We start from the raw sequence: 23,375 nt of genomic DNA, 5'->3' as shown, positions 1-23,375 counted from the left end.
CTTTTATTCCTTATACCCTCTTCCCTTTATGCTCCTTCTGAACAACTTCAATCTCCAATCTGACCTTTACCTTCTTCTCTATGTAGTTTAGACTCCATGGCCCATCTTTTCAGTGACTTAGTTGTTGTTATTCTATTTGATTTTTACAATTATTCTTTTGTTTACTTTACCTTATCCTGGAACAATTCAGTTGCTAGAGCTCAAACCCTTCTCATCTTAAAACAATGTCATTCTTGAATACACACCCTCCTCTAGCAACCATTTATTGCTTTCTTTTTAGGTAAAAGTCTTAAAACTTCTTGAAAGAAGACTTCACAGTTACTGTTGCTACTTCCTTACATCCTATTTATTCTTCCCCCAACTCCGTTCTGGCTTCTGATTCATTTCTAGCCACTATATTGAGAATGTACTATAAACTAAAGTGAGTTGAAACATTTGAAAAATGAGTAGGATGATGAAATGCATGACAAGTAGCAACAGAAAAAGCATTGGGCACATTCAGTCTGAAGAAAAAAGGACTCTGAATGCACATGATACCCATCTTCAAAGTCTGTGTTTTATGTTACCCCAACAGATGAAACTTGATGGGTGAATGAAATGCATAAAGAGAGGTGTCTTAGATCAATGGAAACTTCTTTCTAGCAATCAAAATTGCCTAAGGGTAAATGGATTGATTGCCTTGGGAAAAAATATCAGATTTTTGACTAGAACACAAAAAGCATAGACTTGAGTCAAGTATAGACTTGACCTTGGTTACATTCTGAGTCTTTGGCTAGAAACATCTTGTTAGGAGACTTCTGGCTAAGCAGCACATGAGGTCAATAATATCACTATTCTTCGCACCCTTTGTCAAGTTGCACCTCAGCCCCAGATGGGAGGCCCTTTAGTCACTTGTTTTAAGTGTGCTCTATTATCCTCTCATCTCCACAATTTTGGTGTTTCTATCACTCTCCTAATTGTCCTCCCACCACTACTGTTTGGCCAACACTTTCCCCTGTGTTCTCCAGGAACCATGACCCATATTAACAAATTACCCTATAGCATTGTCCTCTTCACTCAGTGTCCAATTTGCCTTCTGGTCTTTTTAAAAATCTGACGTTATCTTGAAGCAAGTTTGTCACGTGTTTCACTCACCAGTGTCAGTGGCCCATTCTCTCATACCCTTGTACCACAGGGCCAAGACTCAGGTTCACCTTCTTAATCTTCAGGGCACTTTCCAAACACGTACTCTTTAACTTTCCAGAAACTGCTTCTTTGAGAGTGCTGTCATCCAACTATATAGCTGTTTCTGCCTTTTGGGAATCTCCTCCACATTTTCTGAATATACACTATTCAGCCATAAAGACTATTTCAGTTTGCCAGAGTGATTTTAATACATACCTTGCTGAGTAGTCCAACTGGTAGCCCTTCAGTTCCTTGCTCTTCTTAGTCCCAGCTTCTTTCACCTCTGCTGCATTTCAGAAGCATATTTCCAAGATTATGTTCTAGATATTTCTCACACCTATCATTGAGCTGACTTGTACCAAAAACATATTTGGTTAATACATCACTCTTCTTTAGTTCCTTACTCAGATTCACTGTAGAAACTTAAACATTAACATCTCAGTGTCTGATTCAAATCTGCTATGCTTTTCTCTTATTCCTTTTACTCTCTTCCCTTTATGCTTCTTCTGAACAATTTCTATCTCCAATCTGACCTTTACCTTCTTCTCTATGTAGTTTGGACTCCGTGGCCCATCTTTTCGGTGACTTAGTTGTTATTACTCTATTTGATTTTTAAAATTATTCTCTTGTTTATTTTACTTTATCCTGGAACAATTCAGTCACTAGAGCTCAAACCTTTCTCATCTTAAAACAATGTCATTCTTGAATATACACCCTCCTCTAGCTACCATTTATTGCTTCCTTGTTAGGTAAAAGTCTTAAAACTTCTTGAAAGAAGACTTCACAGTTACTGTTTCTATTTCCTTACATCCTATTTATTCTTCCCCCAACTCCATTCTGGCTTCGATTCCAACACTTCACTGAATCTACTTTCACTAATAACTTCATTGCCCTCAATATTACCAGGCCCAATGACACATTTGTTGTGCTTATCTTGCTTCATCTCTATGGCAGTTGTAACTGTTGAATATTCATCCTCTCCTGAAACCCTAGTTCTTCCTGGCTTCTGTGACCCCTCTCTCCTGACCCTTCTCTCCTAGAATTCCTCCTTTCTCTCTGATTTTTCTGTACTATCTTCTTCCTGTGTGCTTGTTTCTCCACAATATTGTACTTTATATTGTCAATTAAATTATCTTCCTATATATGCTCTCTTTACACACACACACACACACACACACACACACACACACTCCCTAAAGGATCTTTTCTAAACTCAAAACTTCAACTATCACACATGCACTGATGACTCTCAATTTTTAGGCCAGAAATATTCTGAACACTTTTGTTTTATAGCAAACTGACTTGTAGATAACTCTACACATCAAAATCTCATGCAACTGCCTAAACTTCATCTCTCCTAGTTCATTTTGTGTTGCAATGAAGGAATATCTGAGGTTGGGTAATTTATAAAGAAAAGAGGTTTATTTAGCTGATGGTTCTGCAGGCTGTACAAGAAGCATGGTGCTGGCATCTGCTAGGCTTCTGGTGAGGGCTTTCATGCAGTGTCAAAACATGGCAAAGAAGGGCAAAGGGGAAATAGGCAAATGTGAAGGAAGGGAAACCTGAGGGATATCCTGGCTTTTTTAATAACATAAAATCCATTCCCACAACAACGAATCTACTCTCAAGCAAGCAAGAAAAGCTCCAAGCCTTGCATGAGGAATTCACCTCCATAGCCCAAACACTTCCCACAGGCCCCACCTCCCTACACCACCACACTGGGGATCAAATTTAAACAGGAGCCTTGGTGTGGACAAACAAACAGTATCCAAACTATCTTTTAGCCATCATCATTCATCCATCATCTTTCTACTGAAACCTTCTTCTCTTCCTTTACTGCCCATCTCAGGGTATGGCACCATGTTGTCCTTGCCAGAAATGTTGAGAGCCATTTTGTATTTCCTTTCCCCGCCCCCCACCACCCCCAACATCTACTCAATCACCAAAGTGTTCTTTCACTTATTCAAAAAAATTTAAAAACATGTTATGTACTACTACAGAAGAAAGATTCATATGGAGGAAATTATACAAGAATGTAGATGCAATATTATGAAAATGCGTAACGTATTATCTTAGCACAGTCTGATTGAGTAAACCTGCCTAATGCCTCCAAGCACATCTTCTCTTCTTTCCTTTTTCATAATCCTGCCTGTTTTTCTTCTACTTTGTTGAAGTAGCCTCTTGTTCTATACAATCTGGACCCTTTAATCTACCTTCCTCAGAGTTGTCAGAGTGACCTTTCTAAAATGCCATTTTGATCATGTCACTAGCTGACTTTCAAACCTTAAATGGGTCTCAAGGCTGTCATGCTATAGTTCACAGTTCATAGCTTAACATCCAAAGCCCTTCACACTGAGACTCCAGGCTTTTTTCTAAGCTTATCTCAGACCCTGTTTCACTTGTTTTTATTACTTCTGTATAGGATGCCTGTATTAGTGCATTCTTACGCTGCTATGAAGAAATACCTGAGACTGGGTAATTTATAAAGGAAAGAGGTTTAGTTGACTCACAGTTCCCCCGGGGTGGGGAGGCCTCAGGAAACTTACAATCATGGCAGAAGGCAAAGGAGAAGCAGGAATCTTCTTCACAGGGCAGCAGAACAGAGTGAGTGCAAGCAGGGGAAATGCCAGATGCTTATAAGATCATCAGATCTGGTGAGACTCACTCACTATCAGGAGAACAGCATAGGGGAAACTGTCCCCCTGATCCAATTACCTCCACCCTTGGTCCGGCACTTGACAGATGGGGATTATGGGGATTACAATTCGAGATGAGATTTTGGATGGGGACACAGCCAAACCATATCATTGCCTTTGTCCTGCAATGTGTGAGGTTGTCTCATACTTCTAGACTTTCTTTCTTATGATTACCTTCTCATAGAATACGCCTTCAGTCATTATGTTCATCTAGCTAATTTCCAGGAAGTCTTTCCTGATAACCAACTGCCTCAAGTCTTTCTGAGACATCCTTTCTTTACTCTCATATATCCTTCCATATTACCACTATCATGGCAGTTATTATTCACCAAGCATTTATTGAGCACCATTTAGTATACTTTAACTTACCTGAACTTTTTCCTACCACACTATGAGCTCTTTGAGAGGACAGAGTATATTCCATTTTAGGTTAAAGTCCCAGAAGCTATATAAGGCTTGATATACAGATAACATACAATAAATATATGTTGAGTGGGTGAGCTCCTATCAAAGAGTTACTGAAAGTAGTATGCCATATACTGGAACTTAGTAGAATGCCCCATAGCCTAGTCACTAGGACCTCTGGTTCTAGAGCCAGGCTATTTACATGAATGATAGATTCAGCATTTATTAGCTCTGTATCCTTGTGTGTTTACCTAACCTCTTTAGAGCTCCATTTCTGTAAAATGGAGATAATACTAATCTCTATCTTATAGAATTGTTAGAAGATTACATGAATTGATACATGTAATCACTTTGAACAGGATCTTCTCATAGTAATAATTTAATAAAGATCACTATCGTTGTAACCAGAGACCCAACATCCACAGAATGACCGCTTCATTGTTGCACATTAAGTTTTGCAGCAGACATCTTGTTGATCTAGTTCATCTTCAATATTCCTGCAAACTCTGAGGCTGTATGTATTTATAATAATCAAGTCATGCATTTCATTTGTATTTCAGTAATTTGGGTTATTATAAGCACTCCCAGGTTCATTGCAGCACTATTCAAAATAACCAATTTATAAAATCGACTGAAGTGTCTATCAACAGATGAATGGATAAAGGAAACCTGGCACATATACACAGTAGAGTATATTCAGCCATAAAAAGGAGGAACTCTTGTCATTTGTAAAATTTGGATGAACATGGAGGGCATTATTCTGAATGAAATAGCAAGGCACAGAAAGTCAAATACTACATGTTCACATTCATGAATTGAATCTGAAACAATTGAACTCATAAAAGCAGAGAGTAGAATAGTGGTTACAGAGGCTGAGGGATAGAGGGGATGGGGACACGAATGGCAAAGGAAACAACACCTTAGTTAGGAGAATGAGGGGGTTTTTTTAGATCTGTCACACAGTATGATGAGTATAGTTAATAATGGCATATTGTATATTTCAAAATCAGAGAGTAAATTTCAAATACTCACCACAGAATATGTGTTTGAGGTAATACATATGTTAATTGGTTTGATTTAATTATTCTATTAGGTTTATGAAAGGAAAATATCTTGAGCCCCAAAATCACTAAGCAAAAGGGAAAATTCTAGCTAGGAACTGCTCAGGGCAAATCTGCCTCCCATTCTCTTCAATGTCATCCCTCTGCTCACTGAGATAGATGCATATTCTGATTGCCTCCTTTGGAAAGGCTTATGCTTATCAGAAACTCAAAAGCAGGCAACCATTTGTCTTTCACCTGCCTGTGACCTGGAAGCCCACTCCCTACTTCGAGTTGTCCCCACCTTTCTGGAAGGAACCAACATACCTCTTACATATATTGATGGACGTCTCATATCTCCCTAAAATGTATAAAACCAAACTGTGCTCCAACCACCTTGGGCACATGTTGTCAGGACTTTCTGAGGCTGTGACACCGGCGCGCACCCTTAACTTTGGCAAATAAACTTCCTAAAATGATTGAGACTTTTCTCATCATTTTTCTCAATTGACGGATTAGTGCAAAAGTTATTGTGGTTTCTGTCATTATTTTTAATGGCAAAATCTACAATTGTTCTTGCACCAACCCAATACATTGTATTCATATCATCACATCGTTTTGTACTTCACAAATATATACTATTATAACTTGCCAATTTAATATAAAAAATAAATTTAAAAAAAGCATATAGCCTCAGTTGTAAAGTATACTAAACTGTTCTTGGTGGAACTGTGGCAAGATTGAGAGTAAGCTTGATCTGCTATGTGCCAAAGGTACGGCCTAGGCAGACCTCATTTCTTTCTTCCTTTCTCATTCTCCAGGAAAATTATAAATTAGTTTCTTTCAAAGCTCAAAGGCATGGGGAGAACTCAGGTATGATTTAGGTAGGTCTCCATAACCTAGGTCTGACCTTAAGAGCAGGAAGAGTCTTGAGACAGTGTTATAATTTGATGCGTGATGTGCAGTCAAATAAGCATTCCTACATTTTTAGTGGTAGAGCTAGAAATCAAGACCAGACTCAGTCCAATCCAAGAAACATTTATTGAGAATTTGACACATAGCCCTCGACTGTAAGATGTAAAGTCAATGTGGTATAGTCCAAGCTCCTGGGGGACTCTAAAGAGAGAAAAGGATAGACAATGAAACCATTATGATACTGTAGGAAGTGAGTTCTAACACAGATGACAAAGACTAACAGAATTTACTATTGTGGGACAGAGGAATGAACTTAAATCATGCATTCAGGGAAACAAAATAGTATATAATTGGAACAAAGAATGATTCGTAGATGCTTGCCAAGCATGAAAGAATTAGAGCAAGTGGAACAATGAAATAAAAGCACAGAGGCATACTATATGCGGTTCAATGAGTATGGCGGCATTCGAGAATACATTTTGAATGGCAAAGAAATAGGACATAAGGCCAGAAGAAGAGGGTTTTACATCTTATATTAATGTATTCTGGTCAGCACACCAGTGAAAAATTGGTATGACAACCAGGAACCAGGGCAAGCCTATCATATTAGATGTTCTTGATCATGGTCAGAAAGATTTGACCACCGTTCACAGATCACGTTTGCTTTGCTAAAACGTCTCCAAGTGAATCAAATTCACCAACGTTATTTACATGGCCCCCTAGTATGCCGCACTTAACTTGAAAGTTTTTTTATAATAATGATTTCTGACTTCTATTTCGAAGATTTAAATATTCTGCATTTGGAGACTCATATTTATTATATTAGGATAATATAGTCTATGATATGTGCTGAGGAATTGATAAATCTAAAGGATATCAATTTTTAGGTTACTTATGGTTAAAGAATTAAACATCTGAACAATAATTTTTTCCTTTGTTTTCTGAACTAATAGTTATCTGATAGTAGGCAGTAAGCATATATGAGAACAAATTGGCTAAAAGACTTGGTAACTGAATCATCTTCATTGCCACTTTGCCACTGGTTCTCATTAAACTTCTCTTCCATTCTCTGTTGCACAGCATTTCTACTCATAGGAAGCTAACCTACTTATCAGTCCCTACCTCTGACTTGCTTGTTTCCACCTTTGTACCTCCTTACCCTTCCTGGATAGCTTTTCTCCCACCTTTATACTGGATGGGAATCTCTTATCTGCTAATGCTCCAAAAAAGTCTTTTCCAGATCACCTCTGGGCTCTGCTTACTGACGACTAAGGATCTGCATCCATCAACTGTGAGTTTACTCTCAGATTCTTTCCTACGCACTTTCTGCTTTTCTCTGTATTTCTGGGAATATTTGTCAGATTCCCTTGACCTCTGATTTCGCTGATTTCGAAGTCAAGCCAATGCAAGACATTAGTGGAAGATTGGAAGGTGAGATGAGGGGAGAATGTAGGGTGTCCCTCCTCATCTTTCTCCATCCTGTGGCATCTCTGGCAGCAGCAGGGGGTCATATCTCTACTGTGGAATCAGCTCCATGAACCTGACCTCTGTGCTTTCTGTTCTCACTGGACAGTCCTGGCCTCTGGTTCTCCCAGCTTTCTATGGCTGATGCTCTCTGAATTGACTCACTGTCTTCAAGGCTTTTCCTTTGTCTGGGTTACCAAAACTCTGAATAATATAATGTATTTTTATTTTTATTATTTTTTATTTTATTTTTTATTTATTTATTTTTTAGACGTAGTTTCACTCTTGTTGCCCAGGCTGGAGTACAATGGTGTGATCTTGGCTCATCGCAACCTCCCACTCTCGGGTTCAAGTGATTCTCCTGCCTCAGCCTCCCGAGTAGCTGGGATTACAGGCATGCACCACCACGCACTGCTAATTTTTGTATTTTTAGTAGAGACGGGGTTTCACCGTGTTGGCCGGGCAGGCTGGTCTCGAACTCCTGGCCTCAGGTGATCCACCTGTCTTGGTCTCCCAAAGTGCTGAGATTACAGGTGTGAGCCACCACACCTGGCCTTAATATATTTTTAAATATTTGTAGTATGTGTATTCTATATTGACTGCAAGTTTCTTTATAAATCTTTCCTTTGAATAAGTGGACACATTTTATTATCCCTACTCAGGTTTTTAGTCACTTAAAGAAGGAAATGCTTATTTGTAAATTCATTACTTAGGCCCTTTCCTAAACAAAACCTAGCCTAGTGTTCTTTCTGAATGTAGTTGGTTTTAAATTTAAAAATGACTAATGTTCATGTCCCCTTTATCTTTGATTTAGTTAAGATTTAGTTACTTTCTAAGATTTACTTTCCTTTACCACATTAGTCATCTATGTTGAACATAGCACCAGCAACAATAAACCACCTCAATTGTACCAAGGAAACCTAAAACTTTCAGCCTATTGACTGATAATGAGTACAACTTGAATAGAAATGGGGCAGGAAATACAATCGATAATACTATAAAGTACATGAATATTCATGTGTCAGAACCATCTAGAAGATATTTTTGCTGTTATTCAGTTTATAGAATTTTGTTTTCAGATTTATTAATTCATTCAATAAAGGTTTTGGGGTTTTCAGTAAATACTTGATAAATGCCAAGCACTGTTTCTGTTGGTACTAGGGATATATAGCAAAGTATAAAAAAGGCAAAAATCTTTGCCTTTCAATGTGTTCTTTATATATTCCTTTATCTATATAGAGGTAAAATAAATCAGTAAGAAACAAGACGAGTTCAATAAAACATAAGCCTAGGATTTAAACTGGCAATTTGCAGAAGAACATTAACAATAACCACGTGGGGAAAAATCATCTTTTAGTAGTGAATGCAGATTTTTTTAAATAAGATATGTTTCCACTTTTAAATCAGAAAAATTTAATTATATGTATAATTTAAGGGGCTCCTGAAGCTTGTGACTTGCAGGCAGTTTGTTACTGGAGCCTGTACTCTTAATATCCCACCGCACTAAAATGCCTTTCTGTGAAAAGATGCAAGAATGTTCATTGAAACATCATCATAGCAAAAAAAAAAAAAAAAAAAAAAGGCAGGGGAGAAATTATAGAAATGTTCAGAAACAGCAGATGGTTTAAGCAAACTATGACAATGCAGCAGAACACTATGCTGCTTTTAAATTATTATTTATTGTAGTTATTGACAGGATATATTGTTACTTTTTAAAAGTGTGCTCAAAAATATGCATTCAGCAGGATTCCATTATGAGGAGAATAAGATTTTAATTGTTTCTTTTGTTTGTTTATCTGTTTTTACTTATATTTTCCACAATGAAAGTAACTTGGTTTAATAATAATTATATATTGTTACATACTTGCAACAGATCGGCCATGTGTGGCTCTTAAAATCAAGTTTCTTTAGCTGAGATTGGGTAATAATACTACCTTATTCAGAAGTCTGTCTTATTAAGGCTTTTTGACTGGGTGTGTTACATTTTTAACATGAATCAATTTAACATAATTATCTTATATATATTTTAAAGGGCCTGGAAGACAAGTACCTTTCTAAGCATACCTATATAGTTTGATTGCAAAAATTCTTAAAATAGCTTTAACCCATTAAAACCTTAAGAGGATTACACAAGCTAAATTAGTGCCTGGACTGCAAAAAGCCATAATGAACTTAATATTATTGCTTTCCCAAATATAGACCAATTCTTAATAGACTATTTTACAATGGGAAGTGCCTTTAGGGGTCAGTATAACAAAATTAAGATCAGTTTATATAGCCTTACAAAAGGTCTGGTGGCAGCATAAAAACGTCCAGTGTAATTATTTGTGAGTTCGTTAGCTCACACATCATTTTCCTTCCCAGGCTTGGTTCATAATGAAGTGGGCTGACATATCTCTGGCCTTTCCTTCAGAAACTGCATTTGTGTTGTGCTGTTTCTCTAATAGAAAAGGCTACTTAAATTTATCTTAGTCAAAGTCAAACTTAAAGTTGTTGGAACTGAGATGTGAGACTGGTTGGTCAATTGTCTTCTGGTATTTAATCTGAAACTAGCTACGGAGGTAACTTTTTTCTTTTTTTTTTTTTTTTCTTTTTTTTTTGACAGAGTCTCACTCTGTTGTCCAGGCAAGAATGCAGTAGCAAGATTATGGCTCACTGCAGCCTTGACCTCCTGGGCTCAAGTGATCCTCCCACCTCGGCCTCCCGAGTAGCTGAGACTATAGACATGTGCCACGCCACCATGCCTGGCTAATTTTTTTTTTTTTACTTTTTGTAGAGATAGGGTTTCACCATGTTGCCCAGACTGGTCTCAAACTCCTGGACTAAAGTGATCCACCCACCTCGGCCTCCCAAAGTGCTGAGATTACAAGTACCAGCCATGGCAGCCAGCCAATGAGATACATTTTAAAAGAGCCATAATGTGCTAAAACCCACTGGGCATGAGACCCCCCAGTGACTTTCTCTCCTTTATAATCTTCTTTCCACAGTCCAGATTTAGACCCCTGCTGCTCAATGGGTAGTCCGTTTGCTGGATTGTCTCTTTGCATCTTCAGAAGCCTGATTACTGGTAGGTCTAGCATCCTCCGTATCTTCTCTCTCAATTCAAGGCTGGATTAAGCAGATGCTATTGGTGTCACATAGCTTAGCCTTCTTTAGTCTAGTGCAGTGGTTGGCTGAACAATTTTAGGCATCTGAGAGCATGCGCATAGCATTGAAAGGGCAGATTTGGTAAGCAGGTCCTGTAGCGGTATACTTTAGTTGGTTTTTCTACAGTAATTTTCATGGGCCGGAGAAAGTGAACTCCTTCTTCAGTGCTTTGTTTAAAACAAAACCCAAAAACTATATTACAACACAGCAAAATGACTTCGTATCAATAAACATAATGCTTTCAATTTAATAGAAAAATACTTTTGAACATGCATTTTATATGCTGAGTTATTTCATATTTGTAGGCAAAAAAATTTGAGATTGTGTGAGTGGTTCCATAATTCATTTTCATAGCAGTGCTCCCCATAATTTGGAATTGCTTTCCAGCTAAGAGAAAACTTGCTCAAAGAAGCCTGAAAGAATGTTTGTTCCTACAGTGGTGTAAAAAAGACCTATGTCCTCAATACTCTGGGTTTTCTACTCTGGTTTTTGTAGAAACTACTGCAAAAGTTGAATTATGTGAAGGTCTAACGATGTGTTGAGGTTGTTGATTAGAGTTGAGTTTAGCTTTAAATATTAAACACATTTTCCGCTTACCCTCCAAGTGAAGAACTTCCAGAGTCTTGAGATTTGGATGTTAATATGCTTGAGAAAAAGAAACAATTACTTTCAAAAATGACCTTCCTAACAATTTCTGACCAAATTTCTTATCCCTTCTACAGCTTCTATGTTGATTACTTTGTTTTCCAAATCTAAGGGAAAAAATAGATTAACACGAATAAATGAATTTATCTTTATTAGTGTACTGTTAGCCTACCAGTGAGAACACTGGTCCCATTATTAATGTGTGTATTTAGAGGGAAGTTTTTTTTTTGTTTTTGGTTGTTTTTACTTGACAAACTCTATATCAAAACGGTGAAAGTTACGCTTAGCTTTCAGTGCTAAAACAAATGTAGCTCGGTAGGGAAAAAGCATAGATTTTAAAGTAGTCACCAAAACCCAGGATGTGGAATGTGAACAATCCCTAAATTTCATCTTTGGCTTTTTCTTATGTGTCAGTTCATGGGTGAAGGGTACATGATACATAAATAGTCTGTGCTGAGTGAAGCAGCTAATTAACATACCAATAGTATCCCACTTAATATTAGTCAATGGAATAGCTTCCCAAAGGAAGACTTGGACTGTACTTGAAGTTATTACTTGAGTATAGGCTATAGGGAATATACCTTCATCAACAGAGTGAAGGGGCAGAGATGCCTAAGAAAAATAAAGATAGATTAACTACCTCAAGGTTTTTGTTACAGTTTTTATTTTTCTGATGCTGTGAAAATAAAATTTAAATCATACATAATTTTATATTTTTATACTATTATTGTTTTATAGTATTACCTAATTTTTATTTAATGAAATACATGAGGCAGATAACCTGTGGGAGAAATTTGTTTAGGTCTGGCAGCTTAATCGGTTTGACTGTTTTGAGATATTCAAAATGAGATGTGTACATAAAATTTGACTGCATATGTAATTATTGTAAATAATGTTTTATCAGATTTGTTATTAATGATTCCCTTAAGATTTAAAGGTTCAACCACTGTATTATTCCTCTACCATTATGGTGTGTCCCATATAAATTACTTAATTCTAGGCATATATTTCTATTTCTTAGAAGCTTTATAGAAGTCCCATAGTTAAAACAATCCATATTGGAATGTTAGTGGTAAACCTCAGTTGCATAAATAATTGTGATCTTGTATAATGAATAATTTAGTCATACTTTAAAAATAATTCATCAGGAACAACATGTGAGTAGGAAACACAATGAACTGCTAGCCTATGAATGCTATCCAGATGCTACTATGTGCAGATTGTTGCAGTTTATTACATCACTTTGTTAACTACACCTCCTTGCCCTTCTAGGCTCCATCCAAAACCAACGGTTGAAGGAAATGATCGTATTATCATCATCACACTCAAGTTTAAATAGCTTACATTTGAATAAATATAGTTAAGTCAGTGGTCAGTCTTCAGCAACTAAATCTAGAACCTGGGCACAGTGCCAAAGTTGTAGCCAATTCCCAGGCTGCAAGTTAGTCTAATATAAACCAGCAACACTTTTGAGTTTATCTATCTGCACTCTTCTAGTCTGAGGTCTAACTTAATGGTCCTCAACGCGGGGGAGATTACATTTAGCAGTGCCTGGAAACGTTTTTGGCTAGTGCACCGGGTGAGAGAGGAGCTAGGGAATAAAGCCAGAGAGGCTGCCATACATCCTACAATGCCCATGACAGCCTCCCACAGCAAACATTTTCTGACCCAAAATGGCAGTCATACCTAGGATGAGCAAGCCTGGAAGTAACTCAAAGGCCCCCAACCTTTTATTGAAGAAAAATGAAATCTTGAATGATTGTAGGGTTGTATGCACTTCTTTTAAGCTATGAGAAAATCTTGTAAGAGAATCAAAGTTCAGCAGAAAGCTTTGCAATTCTAGATCAGAGATGCATAAACTCAGGCTAAGAGAGACCTAACAGGCGGTATAAATGACTTAAGCAGTTGGGGTGGTATTGCCACATTCTGGTCATCTTAAGGGAGCAGCTACTATCCAGCTTTAGGAATTTGTAGCCAGGCAGGAAAAAAAGCCTACTGATATCAGAGCTGCTCATTTTTTAAAATAATCCAGAAATCTATATTTTTATGTGAAAATCCCCTGCATTTTAAGTATTTCTAACTAATTCTATTTTAATCACTAGGAATGCCAAACAAAATGCACCTAGGGATCAAGTTTAGTTTTTCTGGCCACTAGTTTTTTTAACCTCTGTTCCCAGTTCTGACTGCCATGGGACTATTTGTTCATTCATCTCATTCACCTAACAGACACTAATTGAATACCTATTATGTTGATAGTGTGGAGGATAACTAGGATTATGCAGGCGCTCATAGAATTCTTGGTTTTTCTGAAATGGAGAGTTTAGTCTTCACTGTGTGTCTTTCACTGAGGATCAAACTAACTCTTTATGATTCTAAGTAATGTGTTTTTAATTGATTGATTGACTGATTGATTAATCTCTTTCCATTCCCTTAGAAGCTTTTCCTTTTAAAGTGGGAACATATACTTGAGTATCTCATTTCTCAATTGATATTTAGCAACTCATAGCAACCCAGGGATAGTGTTTGCAAATTAAAAGTACTACATTTAACAGAGATTTTCTACTCAACAATTCATATTCTTAGTTCCTTTTTCTTTCCCTTTTCTTCAACCCTTATCCTTAACTTATGTCCACTTCCATTTACCAACACTAAATTAATGATTAAAGGATTTAGGAAACTAAACATTTTAAAAGTCCATTAAAGAGGACTTTTAAACAGAATTTGATGGAATGAGAATTTTGAAATTAAAACTATTGTCTTTTGCATAAGCCCTGCTATCCTGACTTATATGTGGTAGACCTTGTTTAGAAACTCATGCCTAATAACTTGTTTAATTCTTGCAACAATCCTGGGAGATTATCTTAATTTTGTAGATGAGGAAACTGTGTCAAAGATAAGTTAAAGAACTTGACAAGTATCACACAGCTGGTAAATGTTGGCAATTTGTGGGCAAAACCCTTGCTCTTAATCACTATGCCATGAAGTACAACAGAATCAATATGTTGGCTTAAAGTTATGGTGGTGGGAGTAAGAATTAAAGAAAAAGTAAATTTTTCTGTACTTCAGTCTCCCCAAGTCTCTATAGAGTTTGATTTTGCTCTTTCTCCAGGCTCTAACACACACACACACACACACCATTTCACATGGAGTCAGACACCAGATCTTAAAAAAGTATATATTTTGGAAGACCACAGCCACAGTCCTGAGTCTGTGAATAAAGGAGCTACATGGCTCCTCTCTTCCAGGGTGTATTAACATTGGCTCTCCACCCTCACACTGTGATGGCAAGAATTAGGTTAAGCAGTTTTTGTCTTCCACACTCTCTTCTAAGCAATTAACCCAATTTATACACAATTTTAACTATGGAATCTAACGTAATCATCAATAGCATTTGTTATTTAGTTCAAATCCAGATTACTGAATCTTTTATTGGCAAATTTTAACAATTAAATTGCTCTACTTCCAAGCTTCATTTTTAGAAAATAAAAATATAAATTTAAAAAAATAGGTTAAGAGTAAGATCCTTGTACATGATTTACTTTCACATAATTTAGAAAAATCACACCTAAATGTACAATACATTCTATTAGTATAATAGAAACATTTATTTGTGAATCGGAATTTATTCTCAGGCAATTCAAGGAAATGATTTTCCTTTAAAAAAAGAAACCTTTTTGTTTGTTTGTTTTTACCGTAAACGGACTCATTAGTCATCTGCAGTGTTAAGGAACTAATAATTGTTTTTTATGCTTTTCAAGCCTGTTAATTTAGTAAACCTATAATTGAAAAGTGAAATTTCACAATAAAATAATATAACTCCGTCCATGTTGCTATGGGAAAGTAAAGGGTTTCCTCCTACTTTAGTTTATTAATTTTCAAATAATGCTTAAGGGCTTGTTATGATAGTTCTTTACAAGGTATTAAATATATAGTTATCCAGACTGTCTGGGTTGAAAACTAATTACCATTAGAAACTGAAACACTTAGGCTTGTTATTTCTGCAAGTCAAACAACTCCAAATACAATTTTCATTTTAAATCCAACGTGCAATGATCCGCAGCTATCCTCATAAGAAAAACCATAATCTAAAATATCTCTCTTTCCTATTATTGTTTGTAAACAAGCCAACCAGAACTTAAAATGTGGCATTAAAATGAAAGTTGAGACAGGAAGTGAAAGCAGTAATCTATAAGAACAGAAGATATTTTAAATGGAGCTGTGCAAATAATTTAAAAATTATTTGAATGCAACATTGCAGAAAAGGAAGACAGGAGTAAAATACATTATCAGAAGGAAAATATCCAACAGTATACAGACTAGAAAGTATGTTCAAGACTAAGTGAATAGGGCTTTCTATACTTTTCATTGGTACTGCTTACTTTAAACCCTTTTGCAGTGATATTTTTGAGGGAGCCATATTTTTAAAAGTAGTAAGAATAGGAAAGAGAAGTTTTACTATTCAAAAGCAAAATGGAAGCATAAGAACACAAGAAATCTCACATTTTAACTTATACTTTTAAATGATCAAATCATATTAGAGTTTTAATATTATTTCTAGACAGGATATTTATAAAGAAAAAGAGAATGTCATTGCCATTGAATAATTCCAAGGCTTTGAAATTTTAAAAAAGTTTGAAAGATATAACAGACACAAAAGCACTGCAAATGCATGGTAAAATAGTGTTAATATTTCTCGATGTTTATTGAATGAATTAGGTGTCTATCAGGACGCATGACCTGTGTTAAATGAACGTGAGAAAACTATAAAGTTTGTGTTCGTGGGTTTGAGTAGGGTTATGGAGAGTTCAAAGGGGGAAAAAGATCGTTTTGAGAAGTCAAAATCTTTGGTTTAATGCCTGCAAAAACTGGCCGTGCTGCTTCAGTAACTTGAAAAGACAGTGACAGTTGATGTATATTGTGTAATACCACACACAACTGCATGTGCACTGACTTTACCAGTCAAAAGCAATCTCATGAAATGAAAAATTGTTTAAAAGTTTACATTGGATTATATTTTATACAATTGATATGTTCTTGAAAAGTTATGGGCAAACATAATTATTAGTCAATGGAAACATTTTTCAATGTTTTAAAACATTTTAAAATAAATTCCGAGGTCTATCTTTCTGTAAAAGTTATGTATCTCATCTTAATATTTATTCTATATTTTGTAAACTAGTTCATACTGAGACACACTTTCTGTTAATGAAGTTTTACTTGTCAAAAAGTCAATTCCTTTAGGACCAACTACAATCTGTCTTTGTTTTTGTTAATTTATTTCCATATTTTAACATTTTCTTAACTTTAGAATATCACTCCATGATGGCAACTATTAGTGTATAGAAAATAAAATGAGAAGAATAAGAAATGTGGCTGGGATGGTTGAATGTGGAATCATTAGCTTGGCAACTTCTTGACATTGTTGACATAAAGAGGTGGAATGTGTGGGAGAGACTGTTTGCCTTCCACCAATAAAGTTTGTCTCTTTTTCATTCCCAACTTTTCATAATACTTAGAAAATTGACACTGCTTAAAATACATGAAATATGAACCTCTGACCTTTTTCAATTTTGTTCCATTTTGATAACAGTAACAAAAACCACAATAATGAATAATAATAACATTAACATTTATTGAGCAATTACTATGTCACTATTTTAAACCAAACATATCCCTTCATTCTGACTCTGTCTTGATTCATTTTCCTCTACAAGAGCTCTACCATTTTGCACACAATAGAAATTTTATTCATTTCTTGTCTTTCTCTTCCCACCAAAATGTAATTCCAAGAATACCCCTAAGGAGATACTGCAGTAATCACCCTAGAAACTACCACTTCTATTTCTTTTTATGTGAGATAACTCATTTCCTGCAATGTTTTAGTAGAAACATTTTTGTTTCCTACAGACCAACAAAAGCAGGGGAGGGTCTGATAAGACCCTGAAAGAGGAGTAACTGTGGAATACAAGAATAACAGAAAGACAGCAATGTGGTTAAATTTTAGAGAGCGAGCTATTGGAAGAGGCAGGAAAGGCCAGAACACACTGCCTTTGATGTCACAGCAGGATGGAAAGGCTGTAGAAAATGAGAAGCCATCAAGGGTTTTAAGCATGAGAGGTATACGGTCTGTTTCATCTTTTAAACAAATCTTTCTGGCTACTTGGAGACTAATAGACTTGGATTAGATTGTGGGGGCAAAATAGACTCCTAGAGACAAGTTAAGAGAACTTTACAGTAAACCAGACAGGAGGTAATGGTGGTGGCAGCAGAAAAGGAACAGTACTCATACTGAAAATATACATAATGGTGGTAGAAACAACATGATTTTCCAATATATCACGCTAAAATAAGCTCCAGGAAGACAGAACTTTTATCTTTCCTGTCCATTGTGGATTTCTGGAATGTACATAAGGGCCTGGCACATAATAGAAGTTCAATAGCTATTTGTAAATCGAAGGAGTAAATAAATGAATGCAAGAGCGGTGGCAGAAAAAGACATTTTTGCTTTAGGATAAGGAAATTAAAATACTGTTTTCCAATTCATGAAACTAGAATGGTGCACCAAATTTTTTGCCTTTTCTAATAGAAAATTGTGTAAAGTTTTCAGTTTTTTTAAATTAAGAGCTAACCAAGGCCGGGCACAGTGGCTCATGCCTGTAATCCCAGCACTTTGGGAGTCCGAGGCGGGTGGATCACAAGGTCACGAGATCGAGACTAGCCTGACCAACATGGTGAAACCCCGTCTCTACTAAAAATAGAAAAATTATCTGGGAGTGGTGGCACGTGCCTGTAATCCCAGCTACTCGGGAGGCTGAGGCAGGAGAATTGCTTGAACCTGGGAAGCGGAGATTGCAGTGAGCCTAGATCGCACCACTGCACTCCAGCCTGGTGACGGAGCAAGACTCCGTCTCAAAAAAAAAAAAAAAAAAGAGCTAACCAGTATTCTTGGATTATGTCCTTCTTGACTAACGTTCAATGTCCTTTGACCACATATGAAATGGTGGTGATGGTGTAATAGAATAGGTTGGTGTTCTGTTTTACTTTTTGTGGCTTTAGAGGGGAAAATTAAAAGATGGAAACCCAATGTTATGCCACAAATTTTATATATATATATGTGTATATATATATATATATGACACTTGAAGATAGTATATATGTGTGATATATATGTGTATAATATAGATATGCCGTATGATATATGTATAATATATCTATGAAGTATATTGATATATATGTATATCTATGAAGTATATATGATATATATGTATAATATATCTATGAAGTATTTATATATATAAATATATATATATAGAGAGAGAGAGAGAGTTTTACTTTACTGAAATCCCAATTTACTTTACAGGAATCCATTGTTTTAAAATGTCCCCTCTCTTCACATCCTAATTAAAACTGAAAATAGTAAAGTGCTCAGGAAATTCCTATACACATAGGGAGGGGTGTCGTTTGTGTGGGGGGGGTGTGTAACAGGTAACCACCTGTATTTAAATGAGCTCTGTTCTGTCCTTAGCAAGCAGGGGTAAGCATATGCTTCCTTAGGCACTGGAAAAAAATTAATCCTCCTTTTTATGGAGAAAGTATTGTAACTCTAACATTTATATTGATGAAAGATTATTTTTCATGAAAATAAGCTTTGTGGGTTTTTTTTATCTTTTAGGTATTGATTTTAATTCTCCTAATTTTGGCTAAGTTTAATTACTTTCCATAATAAAGTTCCTAACCATGAGACTGGGTTTCAAGTCACTACTGTAGTCACAGCAATGACCTCAATAATCAGAGTATCTCTCTTGTGGATATTTCTAAATAAAGCTGATGCAATTTTCTAGTCTAATTTATATAAAAGGAACTGATCTAGGCCAAATAATATTCTTATGTGTTTATACTGGGAGACAATGTGGAAACCATCTTAACATTCAAGAACAGTTCTTACTCTACAGATTATGAAATACCATTTATATTGTATTGAAAATTCATTACATATTTTCTTTCGCTATTGAGTTGCAAAGTGAGGTCATATAATGTGAAATGGATTGTTTTATGTAACCAAATAGGTGAATGCCTGTTGGATATCCTTACATGCAGATTATTCCTTTAGAATCAATTATATTCAAAAGTTTTATAGCATGCATTTTAAACCTTTATATGAATGTGAAGTACTTGCTACATAGACAGCTAAAATGGAAGTCATGGAATTCCCTTCACAGAACATGTAATTGTCTTGTTAAGGGTGAACCTGAGCCATTCCAATTTCTAACAGAAACATGCACACCCGTTGTAGAATAAAACATGTCAGTATTACTTGCCCCAGTCAGATTTGTTTCTTTCAGCCAAATATATTTATTTTCTCAACAGCATTGAAATCCATTAATTCATTTACATTCCAGATAGGAGCTTTAGTTGCCTGAATGGGTGACTACTGCTATTTGTAAATATCTAAAAAAAAAAACAACCCATGTCTATCTGATAATAGGCAAGTTGAAAAAGAAAACCTTTACATATGGCTATATTGTTATTAATTGTTTAAAATGTAATTCATCTGGTTTTCCTAAAAAATTAAGGCAATATGGTAGCATGTACTCTTTCTTGACCAAAATATATTGCCTCTTACGTATAAAGTGTAACACTCATGCAAGTTTGAAGATAAAATATTAGACTTTTCAAAAATCTAAATAATATAATGCAAAATCAGGCTCCTTTAAGCCTTCAAGTGAGTGATTGCTCCTTTGATGACTGTTAATTGTCAAAATTATATTTTTGCATTCTTAATTTTAAAATAAAATCTCATGATCCATATCTTCAAGAAGTAAACACTCTTGTAGGCAAAAGAGCAATGCTTAGATGCAACATACGTAGAATTAGATTGCTAGGGTTGGAGTCCTTGTTCTGCTATTGATAAGAATTATGGTAGTGATTTTGAGCAAGTAGCTTAATTTCTTTTTGCCCATGTTTTCTCATCTTTAGAATGGGAATATTAATAATACCTATCTGAAAGTGCCATAACACCTAAATGAGTTGATATTCGTAAAGTCATTGTTGAGTGCCCAATAAATTCCAAAAATGTTTGTGGTCTAATAAATAACATCCTTGCACCAAAATAAAACTAAATCACATAATAATAATAACTGTCATTTTCCACATCGAGTGTTCTGAAATGATGAGAATCTGCTGAAATATGGCAATGCAGTAAAAAGAGGAGTGAAAAACAAAACTAGACATGCTTCAAATTATCTGAAGTCTCTTCCCTACCATTAAAATCAGCATCAGGGACTTTACTGAAGTACTTCCATTACCATTAAGTCAAGAGACAGATACAACTTATGCAATATTGTTTTTCCGTGTTATGATTAAAACCATGATTTGCCTTGAGGTGTAATTGAAATCTATTTTACTGTTGGTATAAAATATTACTGACATCAAGAAATTAGGGGACACTGCCTTTCCTGTCTCTGCCCCAGGCACTGCAGCGCCCAAGATGTTGACATCCAAAAAGAACTGGGTTGCCATTTATGAACTCCTGTTGAAGGAGGGAGTGATGGTGGCCAAGAGCGATGTCTTTATACCTAAGTACCCAGAACTGGCAGACAAAAATGTGCCCAAGCTACATGTCTTGAAGGCCATCCAGTCTCTCAGGTGTCAAGGCTGCATGAAGAAACAGTTTTCCTGGAGACATTTCTACAGGCACCTTACCAACAAGAGTATCTAGTTTCTCTGTAATTAACTGCCCCCTGAGATAATGCTGCCCCACTGCGTCACAGTTGTCCTGAGATTGGCAGGCCTTGGTCTAAAGGTCTGGAGGGCCAGTGGCGAGACTCAGAAGAAGGGAAGCTGACAGAGACACCTACAGATGGAGTGGTGCCCCCCTGATGCCAACAAGAAAGCCAAGGCTGGGCATGGGTCAGCACCTGAATTCCAGATTTGGTCTTGGACATGATCAGCCACCTCAGTAAAGTTGGAGGAGATTATTTGTGTTGAATAACATGTAACCAGAAAAACTTAAAAAAAAAAAAAAAAAAGAAAGAAAGAAAAAAATTAAGGACCCTTTAACACTATTCTACAGAAAAAGCAAAAATATTCTTAAAAATAACTGTTTTTGACTAGCAGGACAGCCCCCTAAGACATGTGGGGACATGTGTATAATTAGAGGGGTATATGATACAGGTTTAAATAGTTAAAGGCTGTAAAGCAAGCTGACAAACCATTAAGTAAAATCTATCTTCCTATCTTGACAAATATCCTGCATAGTAACCTGGATGATCCAATACAAATATACAGTAATAGAATCCTCAGTTCCCTTAGAGGGTCATAGCTGATTGCCATCCCCAGGGCATCTTTCCCTCTTTGCCTGCTCTTCTTTTCCCACCTGGGCCAAGGTCATGAATTGCCTCGGCATGAACTTGGAAGCCCCAGCCCTCACATCCATACTCAGTCCTCACCTCCCTCAAACATGTGCCCTGTCATAACCTTTCAGACCTTAAGTGACCTATTCAGTCCTCAATGAGGCATTCCAGGAATAGGCATTTTCCAGCTTCGTAAAAGATGACTTGGGTTTTTTGAGTAAGAATTTATAGGCATGCACTTGCAGATGTTCCCACAGTACCAAGCATTTCTCTCTTTGAGTGGAGAGGTACGTGGGATCAAGGCAAGGCCCTCCCATGCCTGGCTGCACTGACAAACAGGGCTACAATCCAAGAAGATCATTTTCATAAGCCACACATGAAATCAGCCTCCTTACTTGGCAGTCACACCTGGCATGCAACAGGAAATTTAAGGACATAATAAATATTTTCTACTAAAATACACTGTTTATACTGAGTGACCTACTGCTTCTGGATTATTTAGAGCAACATGGTTTATTTAGAACAACGTGGGTCTGGCCCATTTTTCTTAGATCTTCCTTATTCCCACAAGCTTCACCTAAAACAGTGACCACATTGACATACTTATATAAGCTCAGTGTGGTCACTCATTCAGTGAGTCAACCATTCCATAAATATTTACAAAGCGTTCTATTCTGTGTCCGAAACAGAAACAGCACTGAGGATATAGTCTTCCAAAAATAGACACTATTTCTGCCTTCTCCAAATTTAGAATCTAAAAAAATTAATAGTACAAAGTTAATCATGATGCTGTGTGATAAGTAATACCTAGTGAGCTCTAAGAACACATAGATGGCTACCTTGAAAAACAAGGGAGGCTTTCCTGGGGGAAGTGATTTTGAGCTGAGACCTGAAGGAGAAGTAGGAATTAACCAAGCAAAGAGGTGGGGAAGATGTAGAACAGAGTAAAAGAAAACATGCAAGTTTAAGGAATTGGAGGCACGCACACACACACACAAACACACACACACACGGACATATGGTTACAGTTGGTAGAATTTGAGAAGAGAAACAAGCGATGATTATGGTGTGCAGAAGTCAGATCATGCAAGATCTTGAAAATCATATAAAGATTAGACTTGACTCTCATAGTAGTAGGGACCATTGAAAGGTTTTACACAGTAGAGACATGATCAGGTTATTGCCTTAAGAAACTCACTGTGACATCAGAGTAGATAATTTATTAGAAAGCCTGTGTCATGATCTAGGCAGCATATAATGGTGGTCTCACCCAAGGCTACGACAGGAGTTTTAGGAGGAAAAAAGAGCTTGAAGAAATTGGAAATTGAATCTTACTTTGCAAGCAGAACTTGCTAAGTGTGTGGAAGTGAGGGAACTGGAGAATGAGGAAGTCCTGGATTTCTGTCTTGGACACTTGAGTTGGTAATCTATTATTACTTAGAAGGGTTAGAAGAAGGTTCAGGTTGCAGAGGAGAGGAGGTAAGTGAGTTGATCCGTGTATTCTCAGGTATGCTGAGTTTAAGACAGTGGTGGGACATCTAAGTAGA

This window comes from Pan troglodytes, chromosome 14, assembly GCF_028858775.2.
Source record: "Pan troglodytes isolate AG18354 chromosome 14, NHGRI_mPanTro3-v2.0_pri, whole genome shotgun sequence".
In the NCBI taxonomy this organism is placed as follows: Eukaryota; Metazoa; Chordata; class Mammalia; order Primates; family Hominidae; genus Pan; species Pan troglodytes.
The sequence above is the reverse complement of the archived record's forward strand: the minus strand, read 5'-3'. Positions refer to the sequence as shown.